Here is a 15,423-nt window from a genome sequence, read left to right on the forward strand (position 1 = left end):
AACCCACAACCTAGGTATGTGCCCTGACAGGGAACTGAACCTGCGACCTTTTGGTCCATGCCACGATGCTGCAACTAACCGAGCCAACACCAGCCAGGGTGGAACCTATACAATCCTATTAACGAATGTCACCCCGGTAACTTTAATAATAAAACAAGAATGAGCGGGCATTAGGGAACTGACACAGGGTGGGCTAGGGCTGTGTGACCAGTGGAGTCTGGTCCGCCATTCACCGAGAGAGGGAGCAGGAAAAAACAGAGACCTAAAACTTAAGATGCAACACCATCTCGTTTGTCAGAAGACCGGAACTCTCTGAGAATTCCACCTAGAATGGATCTGTCCCTGCTCTGTTGGCAAGGGTGGTGTGGTAGCTCACTCCCTACCCTACCCAGGTCCTGGCGCACGGGCCTGGGTTCGTGTCTTTGAGAAAACAATGCCCGTCTCCTCGCCCTCCTCTTGTGAGGAGAAGAGTCCTCTCCGTTATGGGAACCGGCTTCTCCGTCCCTAATTAATGCCTTGTCTTTACATCTGATCTCTTTTCCTCGGCCTGTGCCCTCAGCCTTCTCTCTAAATTAAATCTTACACAATGAACAGCGAAGGCTTTTCATAACCAATTGTCCTCTCTGAGACGTAGTCATTAAGCCTCTCTCCTGCCATCCCAGTAAATGCCATCGTTAGAGTCACATCTGTCGCTTCGCAGAACTCCTCTCTTCCCGTGCGTGTGCATCTCCCCCCAAAACGCTGCCACTGAGGTGAGGACGAGTGTCTGGGGCGTGTGACCGGCAGCACCCACTGCACGACAATGCGAGAGGAGCGTGCCTCGGGGCCTGCTCGGGCCCGGGTGCTGGTGTGAGGGGACACTTATGTCATTGTCACGTGAATTAGTGCGCTGAGCATCCACAGCGATTTGAAAGGGTTTCCTGTCATGTAATCAAATACTCAAGAATTTAGCAAATTATATGCCATCTTAAATTCCTTCTCATTTATTTTTTAAAAAGCCATTTGAACAGATTTTTTTAAATACCTGTCATTTATTAGGAATGCAGCAACAGATAGAGATATTGTACATCTAGATATTATATATATCTATGAATATTACATCTAGATGTAATATATAAATATACATTATAGATATGTAGATGCATTATATAAATCTAGATATATATACACACATATCTATTATATATTTTTATATTAGATATAACAAATATATATAATATATATATTATATATATATTCATTCTGGTAATCCCTAATGAAGTCACAAGTTTTCTTCTGCTTTTTTTTCCTCCCTAAGACCCAACTTGAATCACAAGGCAATCACAAAATAAAGTTATAATGCCAGCGGGTATGAAGGAGTCAAATTAGTGCCCAGCATTTTTTTCCCCTTCTTCCAGAGAACTCCTTCACGCGGCATGTACGCAGCGTCACGGAACAGCACTGACGGCGTCAGGCGCTCCAGCTGTGGTTGTTAAGCCTCTTTACCCGGTGCTCCCCCCCCACGACTGAGCTGGCTCACGAGCCGCAGCTGTTGGAAAGGTCGGATGTTAATGAGGCAGGGCCAGGCGGGCCGAATGGGAGCCTCTCCCTTCCCCGCGATGCCACGCGTATGCCGGCACGCGCCGGCTCCGGCAATCACACCGCCGTGCAACCCTCCGAGCGCGCCGCGGCGCGAGTGCACCGGCGCCACCGATCCCACTTGTCACTCTGACAGCCGGTAATTACCGCCGCCGCCGCCGCCGCCAGGTAGGCCCAGTAAAGCAGCGCGCCCCGCGCGGGCGCGCACGCTGGCGAGACGTGTTATTAACCGTGCTGGGGGTTGATCACCAAGCGACATTAGTGTTGACCTATTTTTCCAGTTGACAATAAATTATCCTTTGACCACACCATAATAGATACGGCAAAGCCCGCTTCCCGGGCCCGCCCGGGAAGGCGCTGCCTGGCGGGGGGCAGGCGAGCCGGGCGAGTGAAAGAGCAGGAATGCGTGTCAGGGCGTCATTACCCAAATTGCTCCGGTGATTGATACCAGGAAAAACCACAGACGCGCTGCTTAGGGGGATGTGTCAACAATTACTGTAAACCACGGCTCTACATAAATTCCTCCTTAGAAGCAACATTTAAATTACTCCCGTTTTTATCTTCAGTCACTTAATCCCCTTTTATGTTTCCGAGTTACTCGGTTACAATGCAGTTTATTTTTCAATGCATTGTAAGAGGCAACAGTCAATTCCGATAAACAATTAGGTAATATTTTAATCCCCAAATCGTTATCTTTCTACTCAGAGGCGCATATTAGATTCCTTTTCAAGCACTGAAGCATCTTAGATTTTTTTCACTAGCGATAATTTTTTTTTGTTTCCATATTTCATAGAGAGCCTAACAGTGGATTTCATGAAAAGCAAAGAATGGAATCCTTAATAGGGCTAATTCTTCGTGATTCCACGTGACTCTGGAAAACGTATGGACACTGGAGGAAGGTGACGACTGGAGGAAGGTCCCATCAAGGGCCTCTCTCTGGGGGAGAGTCGGACCCCTGTTTCCAAGCAGCAGTGAGGCTGAGCGGCTCTGCACTGCAGGGTGGCGCCCACGGGCATGCGCTTGGGGGATTGCTAGGCACCCGGAGCAGCTGGGACTGCAACCTATGCTTGTTCAAAGGGTTTTCTAGTCCGTGAGTTTAAATGATGACTCATTTCTTTCTCAGTTAAAAAAAAAAACAAAAAAAACAGCAAAATCTATCTGAAAACCTTAAAACCTCCTGTCGCTTTTTTTTTTTTTTTTTTGCTAGACTTTGGTTCAAGCAAATCGGCACGGTTCACCACCCTACTCACAACCTGTGTTAGTTCACAGGTAGTCAAACTGGGCGAGCGGTATTCCTGTTAAAAACTAAAATGTTTCTCTATTACCGGTGCATGTCCTCAGATCTGTGATGTTCAGGGCCTCTACTTGGAGTGTGTGAGTCACTGGGACGTGGACTGTGGGCGTGGGACGCAGCTCCACCTCCCTAAGATCACCAGTGGACAGAAGTGTGTGGTCTGCCATCCTCCCCCACCGCGGCGCTATCGCTATGGAAACTGAGCAGGACGAAGCACCAGATGGCAGGGAAGGAGAGCGGACCGAAACGCGGAGGTCAGAAGTGCCACACAAGCGTCTGAGTTCCACAACTGGTGTCCCCGGCACCCGGACCCGAGCACGAAGGTTGTATCATTACAACATGAGGGGCCAGTGCAGCGATCTGATGAGTCAGCAGTCAGGAGCCATTCTCTGCCCCGACAACTCCCCCTGCGTCTCCCTGTGTCTGCCGCCTCTCCTCTGCCCCGTCTGACCCGGGATCACACCGCACCTTCTTACTGGCTCAGGGGCACTGGGAACTGTGGTGCCTCTGGTTATGTCTAATACACATCTTGGTTCTACATTCCGCTGGGCTAGACAGCTGTGGCGGCGCGTGAAACGTAACCGGATTTTTTACGCTGTGCTCTACCCAGCCTTTGAGACATCTCATGAGGTTCGCGTTCAAGGCTCTGAATACACATTTGAATGGATAAGGTGACGCCAAAACATAATTTTTCAATAGAGCTGTTCCTCTAGGAGACCTCTCCCTTCCCACGTGGGTGCTTTAAGACAATTCAGAAGAAGAAAACCTGAAAACGGTACCCAGTTCACACAACAGATGGCCACAGCATTTTGCTGGGTGAGCTAGCCCATGAGCCTAGGAATACAACATCGTTCAGAACAGTTCTACGGTCCTTCTGTGCTCCGTGGCAGAGGGTTCTACGGGCATATCACTGAGTCAGCTCCTGAAGGACGCAGGTAGTAAACAGGAGAATCCACGTGATACGAGACTGCCCCTCATCCCTGCTCTGCGGCCAGCTCCCGGCACCTGAGTACTTTCAGGGCCCATGGGAGGCGTGGTCCTCCCCCCCCCCCCCCGCCTCTACAACTCCCATCACCTGGGGAGAAGGCTACAAGGCATTTCTCACCCTCCAGAGTAAGGTAGCCTCTCCCCTGACCAAATATGCTATCTGCGTACAAAGACAGTCTTTCTTTAGGTAACTGTTAATAACGGGTAAAGTACCTGTGTGTTTTGCACCCTTGTAATTAGAAAGTTTGCATCCAGGGGACTGCACACCTGCCTACCACAGATCAGCTCCACAGCTTAGCAGAGCCCAGTCAGCCATGCTCACAACCCGGGATGCACCACGCCTTTCGCCGACCAGCCCACCGTTCTTCATTTAGCCACGACGAGCCGCAAGCACTTTGTCGTCAAGCCGGCAGACGGTCGCTCAGAACCACTGTGGCTCCCCTCCCATTCTAGGTGGTGGTGCCGTGAGGCTGGATGTACTTCTGATCCCTTATGGCCCTTGGAGGGAAGCCAGAGACGGTGCCGACGGCCTCCATTATAGCCTCCCCGCCACTCAGTAATCTCGTTTCACCTGCTCCGTTTCCCCAGCAGTGCCGTCGAGCCCCTGATTTATAGCGAGAGTCCTTCCAGCCTTAGGAGGAGACATGGTTTCTTTGTTGCGCACCCATATGCTGTGCAAATGATCTGCTCAGACTTTGAAACACCTGTTGGATGTTTATCTTAATGTCAATAAAGGCCCATTAGGAATGGCACCAAAAAAAGCAATATATATTAGTCGTTGATGCTCTAAAAGTTAACTTTCTGGCAAAATTCTAAACTGAAAAAAAGCTGTAAACTTTATGACTTCTTTGATGGGAATTTCAGAAATAGTAAAGCTGGCATATAGATTTTTGTCTTGTTTCTAATAAAAATGTAAAAGAGGAAAAAATGAAACAGATAAGCCATAAACGAGCTATTTATTACAATACCATTCCTAGATTTCTGGCACATGTTGATTACGAAAAATAGTATTTGTGTAAATACGTAAGCCTGCTTGAAGGCATGTGGACTAAGACTTGGGCTAGATTTTACTTTATACAATGTTGTAGTATTTGGGCTTTTTGCAAAGAGCCAGCACGACACGTAATTTAAAAATCAGCAAGACTATGCTGCTGTTGGTAACTGAAATCGTGTTATCCTGTGTAACTTTTATTTTTTCCCTTTGGTATTTGGGTTGACCAGGCCAGCGTAAATCCCCCACACTCCCACACTCTCTCTTCCTCTGCCCCAAAACTCAAGTCTCACGAGGGGTCTGTCTGAATGACAGCCCTAACAGGGCGGCCCCACTGGGGCAGACCCCTGAGCAGCCGGGGCCACGGAACAGAGGCTGCACTCTGGCCCAAGAAACACAGCCAGCAGTCAATGGCAGCCCCGTGCCCAGGCACTCGGTCCCTGAAGCAACCGTGCAAGGGGGACTTGGCCTTGAAGCAGCGAGAGCGCACTGCCAGCAACAGAATCTGGGAACAACCGACTCCCTCTGAATCCCAGCTATCCGGATGTCACAGCATGGGGCATGGGCAGGAACAACTCAACGCAAAATCACTGCTAAAAACTCCCCTGTTCTAAGGTCTGCGCTGGTGATGGGGTGGTGGGGGTGAGGGGTCACGGAAGACGGTGGTGTAAAAACGCACTGGCTCCTTCCACGTGAGAGAGACGTTTTTCTGGCTTGTTTTTCTTCGTGCGTGCAGCAGTGGTTGTGACATTGTATGGGGTCAGAGACCGGGTTTGGAGAGCGAGGGTCGGACTGGGTTTGCTTCCTGTTTCACTGGTCCAGTTGCATGGGTGGGGCCTAGGCCTATTTATCCAAAAGCTTTACATCGTGAAAATCATGCGCATTTCCATTTTTTCAAAAGTGAAGGGTAACCCCCTCCACACACACACACACACACACACTTAAATTAAATTTAATTTTAAAAACTCATTTCTTTTACTTAACTAAATCTAGGTCGATTACCCCAAGTTTAAAAAAAAAAACTGTCTTCAGCACAAAGTTTGGGTTTTATATAACCCTGGAGTTGTTTTTTTTTTTTTAATAACCTGCATCTGACCATGACATTCTCCTGCTTACACGAGAGAGCTCTGCACAAGACCACCCTGGAGCCTCGGCCCCCGCCCCACCTTCCTGCAGACGCAGCCCCACTCTGGCCCCACTCCAGCTGCCCCTTCCCGCCCCGCCCGCAGGGCCCGCCCCCAGCGGCTCCAGGTTCCCTCAGGTGTGCCCGGGCGCCCGGTGGGTTCTTTCGCCAAAGCAATTATCACCTTGACCGTGGCAGCTGACTCTCTCCCCTGCTCCCTGTTCCACTCCCTCCTCCAGCGAGAGAATGGTGGGGTTCTTTTGTCTTCGGGGACCGTCTGCTCGGCAATAGATTAATTTAAAGTTGGAGGAAAAAGACAGCCCAGAATTTTGAGAATAACCCAGCTATTGCTTTTGTTTGAGGGGGAAAAAATTTTTTTAAAACTGCTCTTTAAACTTATGTGAGTAGTGTACACTTATAATGAAAAATATATTTATATTTGGTTTAATTTATTTAATCAATACTTATGTAGGGCTTACTGTTTGCTTGCACTATTTTCAGTGTTTATAAATATTAACTCGTTTAGTTTTCATCATCACTCAATGAGGTAAATACATCCATATACATACGAGCTCACTGCATCTCCGTAAGAACCTGATGGGTAGGTCCTTCCATTCTTCTCATCTTAGAGATAAAGACAGTAAGACACCAGATTTCCTTCTCTGATTCAGGTTTGAAATAGCTTATCCCCTTTTTGTCTGATCCTGGTGATTACTGAGAAGTGAGTACCCCCTGGCACCCCCAAGGATCTGTGACTCCTGGCTTCCTCCTCTTCCCCCTCAACCTCTGCAGCCCCCACCCATGTTGGAGCTCCCCTCGAGGTCAGGGCCCTCCCCGCCTGCCTGCAGGCACGGGCGCTGCCCTCCCTACAGCAGTCCTGCTGACAGCCAGCAGCGTGCAGAGCCGGAGAAAGTGTCCTGAAATCATACACGGAAACCAGGCCTGTCAGAGTCCTCGTTACACGGTGTGTTCCGCAGACGGGGACTTCAAAAGCCACCTGACAAAACTCCCGGTTTCCCTTCTGCGGAGCCCAGCAGGTGCGCCCGCCTCCCCACACGCCTTCGGGAGGCCTTTTCTCACATGCAAATTACCCAGAATGTAAATCACGGGAAGCTCAACCTTTCCGGTAGCAACAGCAGACAACATAGAAACAATTAGACGTGACCTGTGGAAATATCACACGAGTCATAACAGGATACAATAAAAACGTACTCGGCGTCTACAGGCATAACCCAGACTAAAATAACTGTCACCACATGACACTCGGAACACTGCACATCGTGGCAGAAAAGTACTTAAGCCCCAAACTGCCCCCATGGAGCTGTCCTGCAGAGACCACGACCCTCCCCACTAGGTTTTGCACAAAGCACTCGGACACTGTTTCGGTCCCGGGGACCTGCATGCCCGAGTCAGTGCGGACACTGAGTAAGAAGACTATGCAGAAACCTCAGGAAATTAATGAATGTGAAAGAAAACAGATAAGAACATAAATGTTTAATCTTCTTCATTTCGTTCCTATCTAAGGTGGACGGAGGTGTCAGGCAATAACCCTGCTTGGAAAATGAGCTAATGGGCTGGTGGTCTGATCATTATCAGAAGACCTTTGGGGGAAAAAACCAGCCTCGAAGCCAAAGGACACGGTGTTCCAAAATAATGTCTTGAACATGGTCATCGGCCTAATAGGACATAAACTCTCAGACAGAGCAATAAAGAAGTGAAGGGCAAGTAATACACAGTTTTTGTAAAAAATGGAAAATACCACTGACTAGGTTTCTAAGGAAATGCACCACAACCCGGCAAGACCGTCTCGGTTTGTCACACATACCATTAAAGTCAGAAAGTTGGACGAGGGTGAGTGGTGATAACAGAACTTGTGCGTGCACGTGGCCCGTGAAATCCTAATGATAGGGGGCTGAAGAGTTGGAAAATTTTAGCTTAAGGTAAAAAGTTATAAGCCTAGCAAGTAACGTGTATGTTAAAGCTTTTGTTTCAGACACTACAGATAAGACCCATCCAGGCTCCTGGGAAAACAGCTGACCTCCTGGGGGCACTGCTAGAGATTCCCGCTTGGGGGCAAGTGGAGGCACCTGGCAGGCCTCTGTGCTCCAGGGGGAGACAGATGACCACCCCCCCCCCCCCCCCCGGGAACAGCTGACTGCCCAGGACAGGAATGCTGCAGTTTCTGAATCTCAAACCCTGGAGCCCTCACCGCACCTTGTTTATTCCCCCCTTTATAAAAAGTCTGGCCTGGAAAGAGAAGGCAAGATGGTCTGTAAGGGTATGAATGCACCCTCTTCTCAGATCGCCCATAAAGAGTCACTAATCACTGTCGTTGCTTATTGGGTTTGGTGGTGACGGGCAGCCTGAGCGCCGGTGTCTTTTCCAGTTTCGCTAACACATTACTTCCTCTGTCCTCTGGTCCTTTCCGCTCTCCGTCAGCAAACACCTGTGGAGCACTTACGAGCTGGGGATCCTGCTAGACGCTGGAGACAGCGGGATGGGTGTGACAGGGCTTCCGTCCTCATGACGCTCACAGGGGAGAAGTCACAGAAGTGAACACACGTTCTCAGGTAACCAGGAGGTGAGAGACGCACAGATCTGCCCCGAGTGCAGGGGCGCCCCCTGTGTCCCCTCCTCTGCCTTCCAACACCCAGGAGAGTGATAAAGGCACAATGAATGAATTTGACTCTTCCGGTGTGTATGGAGGTAAGCTCTGTGGACAGGCCAAGTGATACTGGGCTCGCGGGAGATGCTGGCCCCCGGCCTCGGAAAGTACTTAACGCTGTCCACCTGCCCAGCGGCTTTCAGAAGCACCTCCACCACAAACAGACCATCTCTCCCCCCGCACGTCCCCCCTCTTTTACCCACAGCCTCCCCGAGAAGGACCCACCGGAGCACAACCCCGGACGCGACAACAGGGCTGGATGGGTTCTCGGTTGGGACCCAGCAGCTCTACCACTTACGAGCTTTGTGTTTGTGATCGGGGAAAAGTTATTTAAATTCTTTGTGCCCCGGCTTCCTCATTCACTTGCCAATTATAGGCTAGACACCACATCATTACGGGGAGGATAAAATAAATGAATACGTGTAAAACATTTAGCGCCTGCCACGGAGTATGTGCTCAGTAATGTAAATCGCTGTTGCGAACCATTTGCATGATTTACGATCCAGCGACAACGGAGGATGCGGCGGGGTGAGGAGCGCTGTCTCCCAGCCGCCACGGGAAGCGCGGTCCTGGCTCGACTGTAAAGTGATGCCTCGCGCAGAGGCGACCGTGGAAATTAAATGACATAATTATGAAGAGCACCCACCACGGCGTCATGCTCATAGCAGCAGCTCAATAAATGGTAGCTGGGAAACGTTTTGAAAAATGTCTTCATCTTCCAAGCCAGTGCAAGGGAGTGTGAGGGATGCAGAGGTGAAGTCACAGAATTGTGAGTACAAATAACACGTGTAACCACAGGGGGTCCTAAGAAAGGCAACGCTGTGAGTGCCAAGTGCGTCCGCAGGGTTTATAAGGGACGGGGTGGCAGCCACGCCCACCCAAGCTGAGCCGGCCCGGCTGCCCACCAGCACCACAAGCCACCCCGGCAGGGGCCTGGGGATCCCGACATCCCTTCTGTTCTCTCCCCACGGCCTCTGCTCCAGCGCATCACTCGCAGCCTTGAGGGGACCGCGCCAGTCACCTTTCCTGCACGGGGTGTATGTGTGGGCGGGCGTGTGAGCACATGGGTGCCAACCGGAGGTTGGGGGCGGGGGTGGGGGGAATCCCCCTCTCCCGGGGCAGCTCTCCGACACGGGGTGATTTTTGTCTACTTCCCACACGTGCGTGCACGTGTTTCTAATTCATGAGTGCATTTCAGGTGCTGGGACACCTGAGCGCTCCCCTGTGAGCAGAGGGAGAAGCGTGCTTGAAAAGCAGTTTGAGAGGATACATGGCTCCTATGCACGGCCTTCACATTCCAGCCAGGACGACGTTTTACTTCTCAGTGGCTCTGGGTTTGTTGTTGCTGCTGTTTGGGTGAGCGTTTCAGAACAGTCCCGCTGAGACAGGTTTGCTTCGCAGGCCGGGGAGCCGGTACCCCGTTCTCCCAGCCCGGCGTCAAGGTGCGTCCGCCCCTTCTCACGGAAGGGGTGTCACTCCAGGTCCACAGGAGACGGCGGGAGCCCGGGATTCGTTCGGGGAACGCGGAGAGCAACGCGCATTCTTAGTTCAACGTGCCCGTTTCCCTCCGGGGTCCTGCCTCCGCGCCGGCTCTCTCCCGCTGCCCTCCGACGACCTCCGGGGTCACCGCGGGACCCGGCTCCGGCCGGCTCTGGAGAGACCTTCCTCCACCACCAGCCTCCCCCTCCGGGTTGTTCATCTACCTGTGCACCCCCACGTTCCCACGCGGCACTGTCCCTGTTCCTTCCTAACGTGTCCCCAGGGAGCTGGCACGTCCGAGGAGGACACTCACTCACTCACTCACTCAACAAACGTCGGTTGGAGCGGCCTGTGGGCACGAGGCCCGGGGGAGTCCCAGCCGGACAGACACGTGCAGGCCTGTCCTCTCTGTGGCCTGGGGTTGAACGATACACACACACAGGAAACAACAGTTACCCGTATTTTTCAGGCTGTGAGATGCGCTCCCCCCGCCACCCCCAAGTCTGGGAGGAATAATGGCTGTTACTGCTGCTGTCGAGTTCTGCTGACACCTACACGGGTGAAATATTATGTCGTTTGTGTCATGAAATACTTTACCACATGTTTTGCTTCAAAATTTTTTTCCTGTTTTCCTCCTCTAAAACCTGGGTGCGTCTTATGCTCCGAAAAAATGTGGGGTTTCATTTGTTTCCCATTTCTCCCTCGTGCCACGAGTGCTTTCTGGGATGTTCTGAGCAAGGCTGCATTGCCATTTCTCTCCCACATCTCCCGCAGGTAGCGCATTCCACACTGGAACGCCGTGGTGCTGGTCAGTGACAGAGGCCCCGGAGGACTCCACCCTGCGTTTCTCACCAGCAGGCCCACCGAAGGGCGCGCACCTGGAAGCCCTTGGACCGTTTTCCCAAATTAGCTCCCACGCGCATGCGCCTCCGTGGCCGCACGGCTGGGGGAGGCGGGTCGCTGCGCCTGCGGGGCTGGGTTGGGGCTGGCCTCCTCCGTCTCCGTTCCCACCGAGTGCCGGAGTGCTGCGGGTCGGGCACGGTAACCAGGCGAGCGAGGTGGATGACATAATTAACACACAGGGAGAAGCCGCACGGGTCACCGCACAAAGTCACGAAGTTTGGGGACTGCCCCGCGAACCGTATCTACACGCACCTCTCCACGTCCAAGTTGCCACAAAGGCTGAACTGGAAGCTCTGTGTCTCCGTGGAACTTCCTGCGTTCTTAACGCGCATGACGCACTCAATCGTTCCGCAATATTCAAGTCTGCGACTGCCGTGAAATAATAAAAACAGACACGCCATGGCAGAGGGAGATAAATTATGATCGCAGAGAGCAGAGGGGTCAGGGGTCATGCCAGGGAGGAGGAGGGGTCTGAGGAGAGGAGACAGGGGTGCAAACGCCAGGCAGGGCCGGGGGCTCGGCAGGGCGGGGCTCCAGGGCAGCTGCAGGAGTGGGAGCTGGAGCAGGGGAAGGAGGCGGGCTGCGCAGGGAGGGATTGCACCTCCAGCAGGTGCTCCGCAAACGCTCACCGAACAAACAAATGTGCGATAATAATAATAAAGAGAGGACCGTGCACTCGCCCAAATGCTGAGGTTTGGATTATTCCTATCTTGGGAAAATTAGAATTTTTACAAGGCAATTTACTTCCCATTACTACGAACAGGAATAGTTTCCCCTTGTTAAGGCGTTCCCCCTCCATATATTTAAAAGTAATTTAGAGAGCTATAATTCAGTTTTAAACACAGTGTATAAAGTATTTATGCTGCCGCTAACTTGAAAAATAGGCGTCTCGCATACATCTGTTTTCCGAGGAAATATTTATACTATTGACAAAGTTTCGCTGTGGATTCCAAAGGGATATAAATTGTATAACCTCTTTAGGGGAAAAAATGATCATTTTCCACACGGCCTTACTGAATGAATGCCCAAAACGGGGTCCTGGCACCAGCCGCTGCTGTTTGCACTCCTGAGGCCCCTGACACACCTGGCTGGGGGCCAAGGGGGTCCTTCCCCCGATGGAGGAGCGGGTGGGCAGACGTCGCCTGTCACCCGGGATCCAGTCGGGAGGCAGAGACACCCGGACCTGAGTTCCCGGGGACAGAATCCGTCACCGCCCCCACACCACCGCCTCCAGCGTGGGCACTGGAAGAGCGCCGGGCAGGGAGGGTCCCGGCTCCTGCCCTGTCCTTGAATGGGGACCCAGTCGTGATCAGATCCTGTCACCAGAGCAGGCCTTGGTTTCCGCGTCTCTAGCAATGGGTGCGTGGCTGGCTGGGCTCCAAGTGCCTTCTGTGACAAAAGGGCCTCGGGCCCGACATCTTCATGTGCCCGTCACGCGGCCCGAGATCCTGGGAGTACAAGCCTTCCAATTTGAAACTCGGAGCGTTCTCTTTCAAAGGAAAGGAAGAAGTTTCTCAGTAAGTGGAACGCAGTTTGAAGCTCCTGGTGAGGCAGACCTCTCCTGAAATGTCATCGGCAGTGTGGAAATCCTCCTTTTCAAAGGCAAGGGAAGAGCCTGAAAGAACTCCCAACCCGCAGCTACAAAAACGGCAAAGTACCCGCCAGCCCCAGCCGGGCCCACCGTGCTCAGCTCCATCAGCGAGGAGGGCACAGAGCCGTGGCACGTGGTATTGCTCGACAGTCTGGGGTAATCTCGGATTAAGTCCTTAGAAGGTCGCTATTCAATTCTGCTCTTAAGGGCTGGGAACTGCCTTCCTCGGCCTGGACTCCGGGCAGAGATCCCCGTTTCTTTCTGCCTGCATCACGCCCCTTTGCGCCCCGCAGAGAGGCCATCAAACTCCTTTCTGGGAAGCCCACCAGAAAACAATCGAAAGAACACCGCGTGACGGCAGGAGGCATGGGCCACTACCTTGTCACCGCACCTGGGAGACACTGAAGCTCAGGTGAGGCACCCAACCTATGTCCGCCTTAGGGTCTCGAGGGCCTGACCACGTGCGGGGAGCGCCGGAGCACAGTAGGTGCGCGGGCAGCCGTACTCTGAGGGTCTGCTTGCGGGGGCCGGCCCCACTCCACCGACACCCCCCACCCCGGCAGCTCCACGCTCTGGCTTGTGCCCTGGCGGTGAGCCGGCAGAGCTGAGCCCCACAGCTGCAAAGCGAACCCTGGCTGGGCTGGTCTTCAGAGACAACTGCCCCAAGGCCCCAAAACCCCCCGGCACCTGTCGGCTTCTCTCGAGGTCACACTTTCTCCTGCTGCTGCCCCGTCCTGCTCCCTGGGGCTGCTGGTCAGTCTCGGCTGCCCGCCGGGCTTCCCGCAGTCTGCTGGTCTCCTCGTGGGAAACCCCGCTGATGCGCCCACGCGCCTTCTAACTCTCAGCCCCGATGTTTTCTCACCCTCCCCGCCACGAAGTTCTACGGTAGCAAGAAGAGCTTTTACCCAAGACAGCACTGGTGCTCACCACTCTTAGAAGCAATGCACTGGATTTTCTGTTACTGTTGTGCAGAAACCACCACACACGGATGCATTTAAAGCATGCTTTGTTTTACATGAATATTTTTATTTGTAAGACGCAGACACTGTATCCAGTCTTGCCAAGTTTGACAATCACACATATATTAGTACTGGGCTTACATTTCTAAACTGAGATATTATTAAGACACGGTTCTAGCTTAATTCACCTGTTTTAGCACTCACTACATAATTATTGACCAGGCATTTCCTAAGTGGTTGCCATGCGACAAGCCACACACGAGGCACCAGGGTCTCAAAGATGAACAGCACGTGACCCGTGACTTTGCACAATGACCACACGGTCCAGCAGCAGGTAGACACCCAACCATGGGTGTGCAAGGTATGACGAGTTAAAAGAATGTACAACATGCTCCCCACGCACAGAGAAAACATAACTCCAGAGCTAGCACTGGCCCACGGAGAGCGGCTGGTGACCGGGGTCTGGAAGAACACCGGGGTGGACAGAGAGCGGGCGGGAGGGGTGCTGGGGGGGCGCGGCGGGAGAGCAATGGCAGGGACCCTGTGGAGGGCGCCCGGGCGAAAGAGAAGGCCAGTGTGGGCTGGCACTAGGTTGGACTGGTCCTCTAAGAATTTTGGCTAAAAGGGCCCTGTACAATTTTGGTTTGAAGCTCATCTCTGTCTCAAATATACAGTCTTATCACATACACACACACACACACACACACATATCACATGCATGTGTATTAATCAACTGTGAAGAGGCAGCGTAAGAACAACGGAAATACCTCAATGGACCACAGCAGAAACGAGAACCAAGGGGCGGGCTGGACGGAGGCCCCGAGCCTGGTGGGCTGGGGTCCTGAGCAAGCAGGGAGAGCCCAGCGTCCGCTCGTTTGTAGAGGTGGGACCTGTGGGGTCTCACCACCAGCAGCCGGCTGGGGGGACGCCCCCTCTCACGGAAGGGCGAGGACGTCACCGGGAGTCGAGCTCGCTCAGGTGAAGGCGTCCAGGAGCTCTGCACCAGACAGGGACGGGAAGGCGCCGACGCTGACTGGATCTGAGACGCGGGTCAAGCCTCCTCGTGGCTCCCACAGGCACGGCGACGTCCGTGTTCGGGTGGGCTCACTCCCAGGGCCCCCAAGGCACGGCGTGCCACCAGCTCTGGTGCACGGAGGCGGCCATGCAGTTGCCGGGTGGAAAGGGGAGCGTTCATCGAGCGAAAAACAAAAAGCACAGCAATCCCTCGAGAGTCACAAATACACAGTATTTCTAAAATGGAGTCAGAAAAACAATAAAAGAGCTCCAATAATCAGAAACTAAATTCATTCTAAACTGAAAATAATAATAGAATAACCTACAGTTTTTTTAAAGAGTACTAGGTTTAGCTTTCTTATAAAATAAAGGAGTGAATACCATCCCCTAAAAACAAGATAAGAATGGATGAAACGAAAATGAGCAAAATGAAAGAGAAATGGGAGGATGTTCAAAAGCACCAAATGGAAATTCTTGAGATAGAAAATCTGGCCACTGAAATGCAAATGTAATAGATGGGATGCATTCTCTTATGTTTCAGTGTATGTATAACAGATCACTCAGAGGGAAACTTGGTGACTTACAATACAGGACTCGGGAATTCACAGAGGGCCCAGCCCAGAGTGACGAGGGTGAACAAAGGTATGTTCCGGGATAGGGGGTCGGGACATCATTGCATAACGGACACTGGGGAGTCACCGAGGTTACTGGCCAGGGAACCCTTCAGACACTCAGTGCTAGTGGCCGCACGAAGAACAGTCAACAAAACAAACAAGCAAACCAGAAACAGAGACATGGAGATAAAGAAGGAACAGATGCTATCAGAGGGGAGGGGGACA

This window comes from Phyllostomus discolor, chromosome 14 (genome assembly GCF_004126475.2).
Source record: "Phyllostomus discolor isolate MPI-MPIP mPhyDis1 chromosome 14, mPhyDis1.pri.v3, whole genome shotgun sequence".
Classification (NCBI taxonomy): Eukaryota; Metazoa; Chordata; class Mammalia; order Chiroptera; family Phyllostomidae; genus Phyllostomus; species Phyllostomus discolor.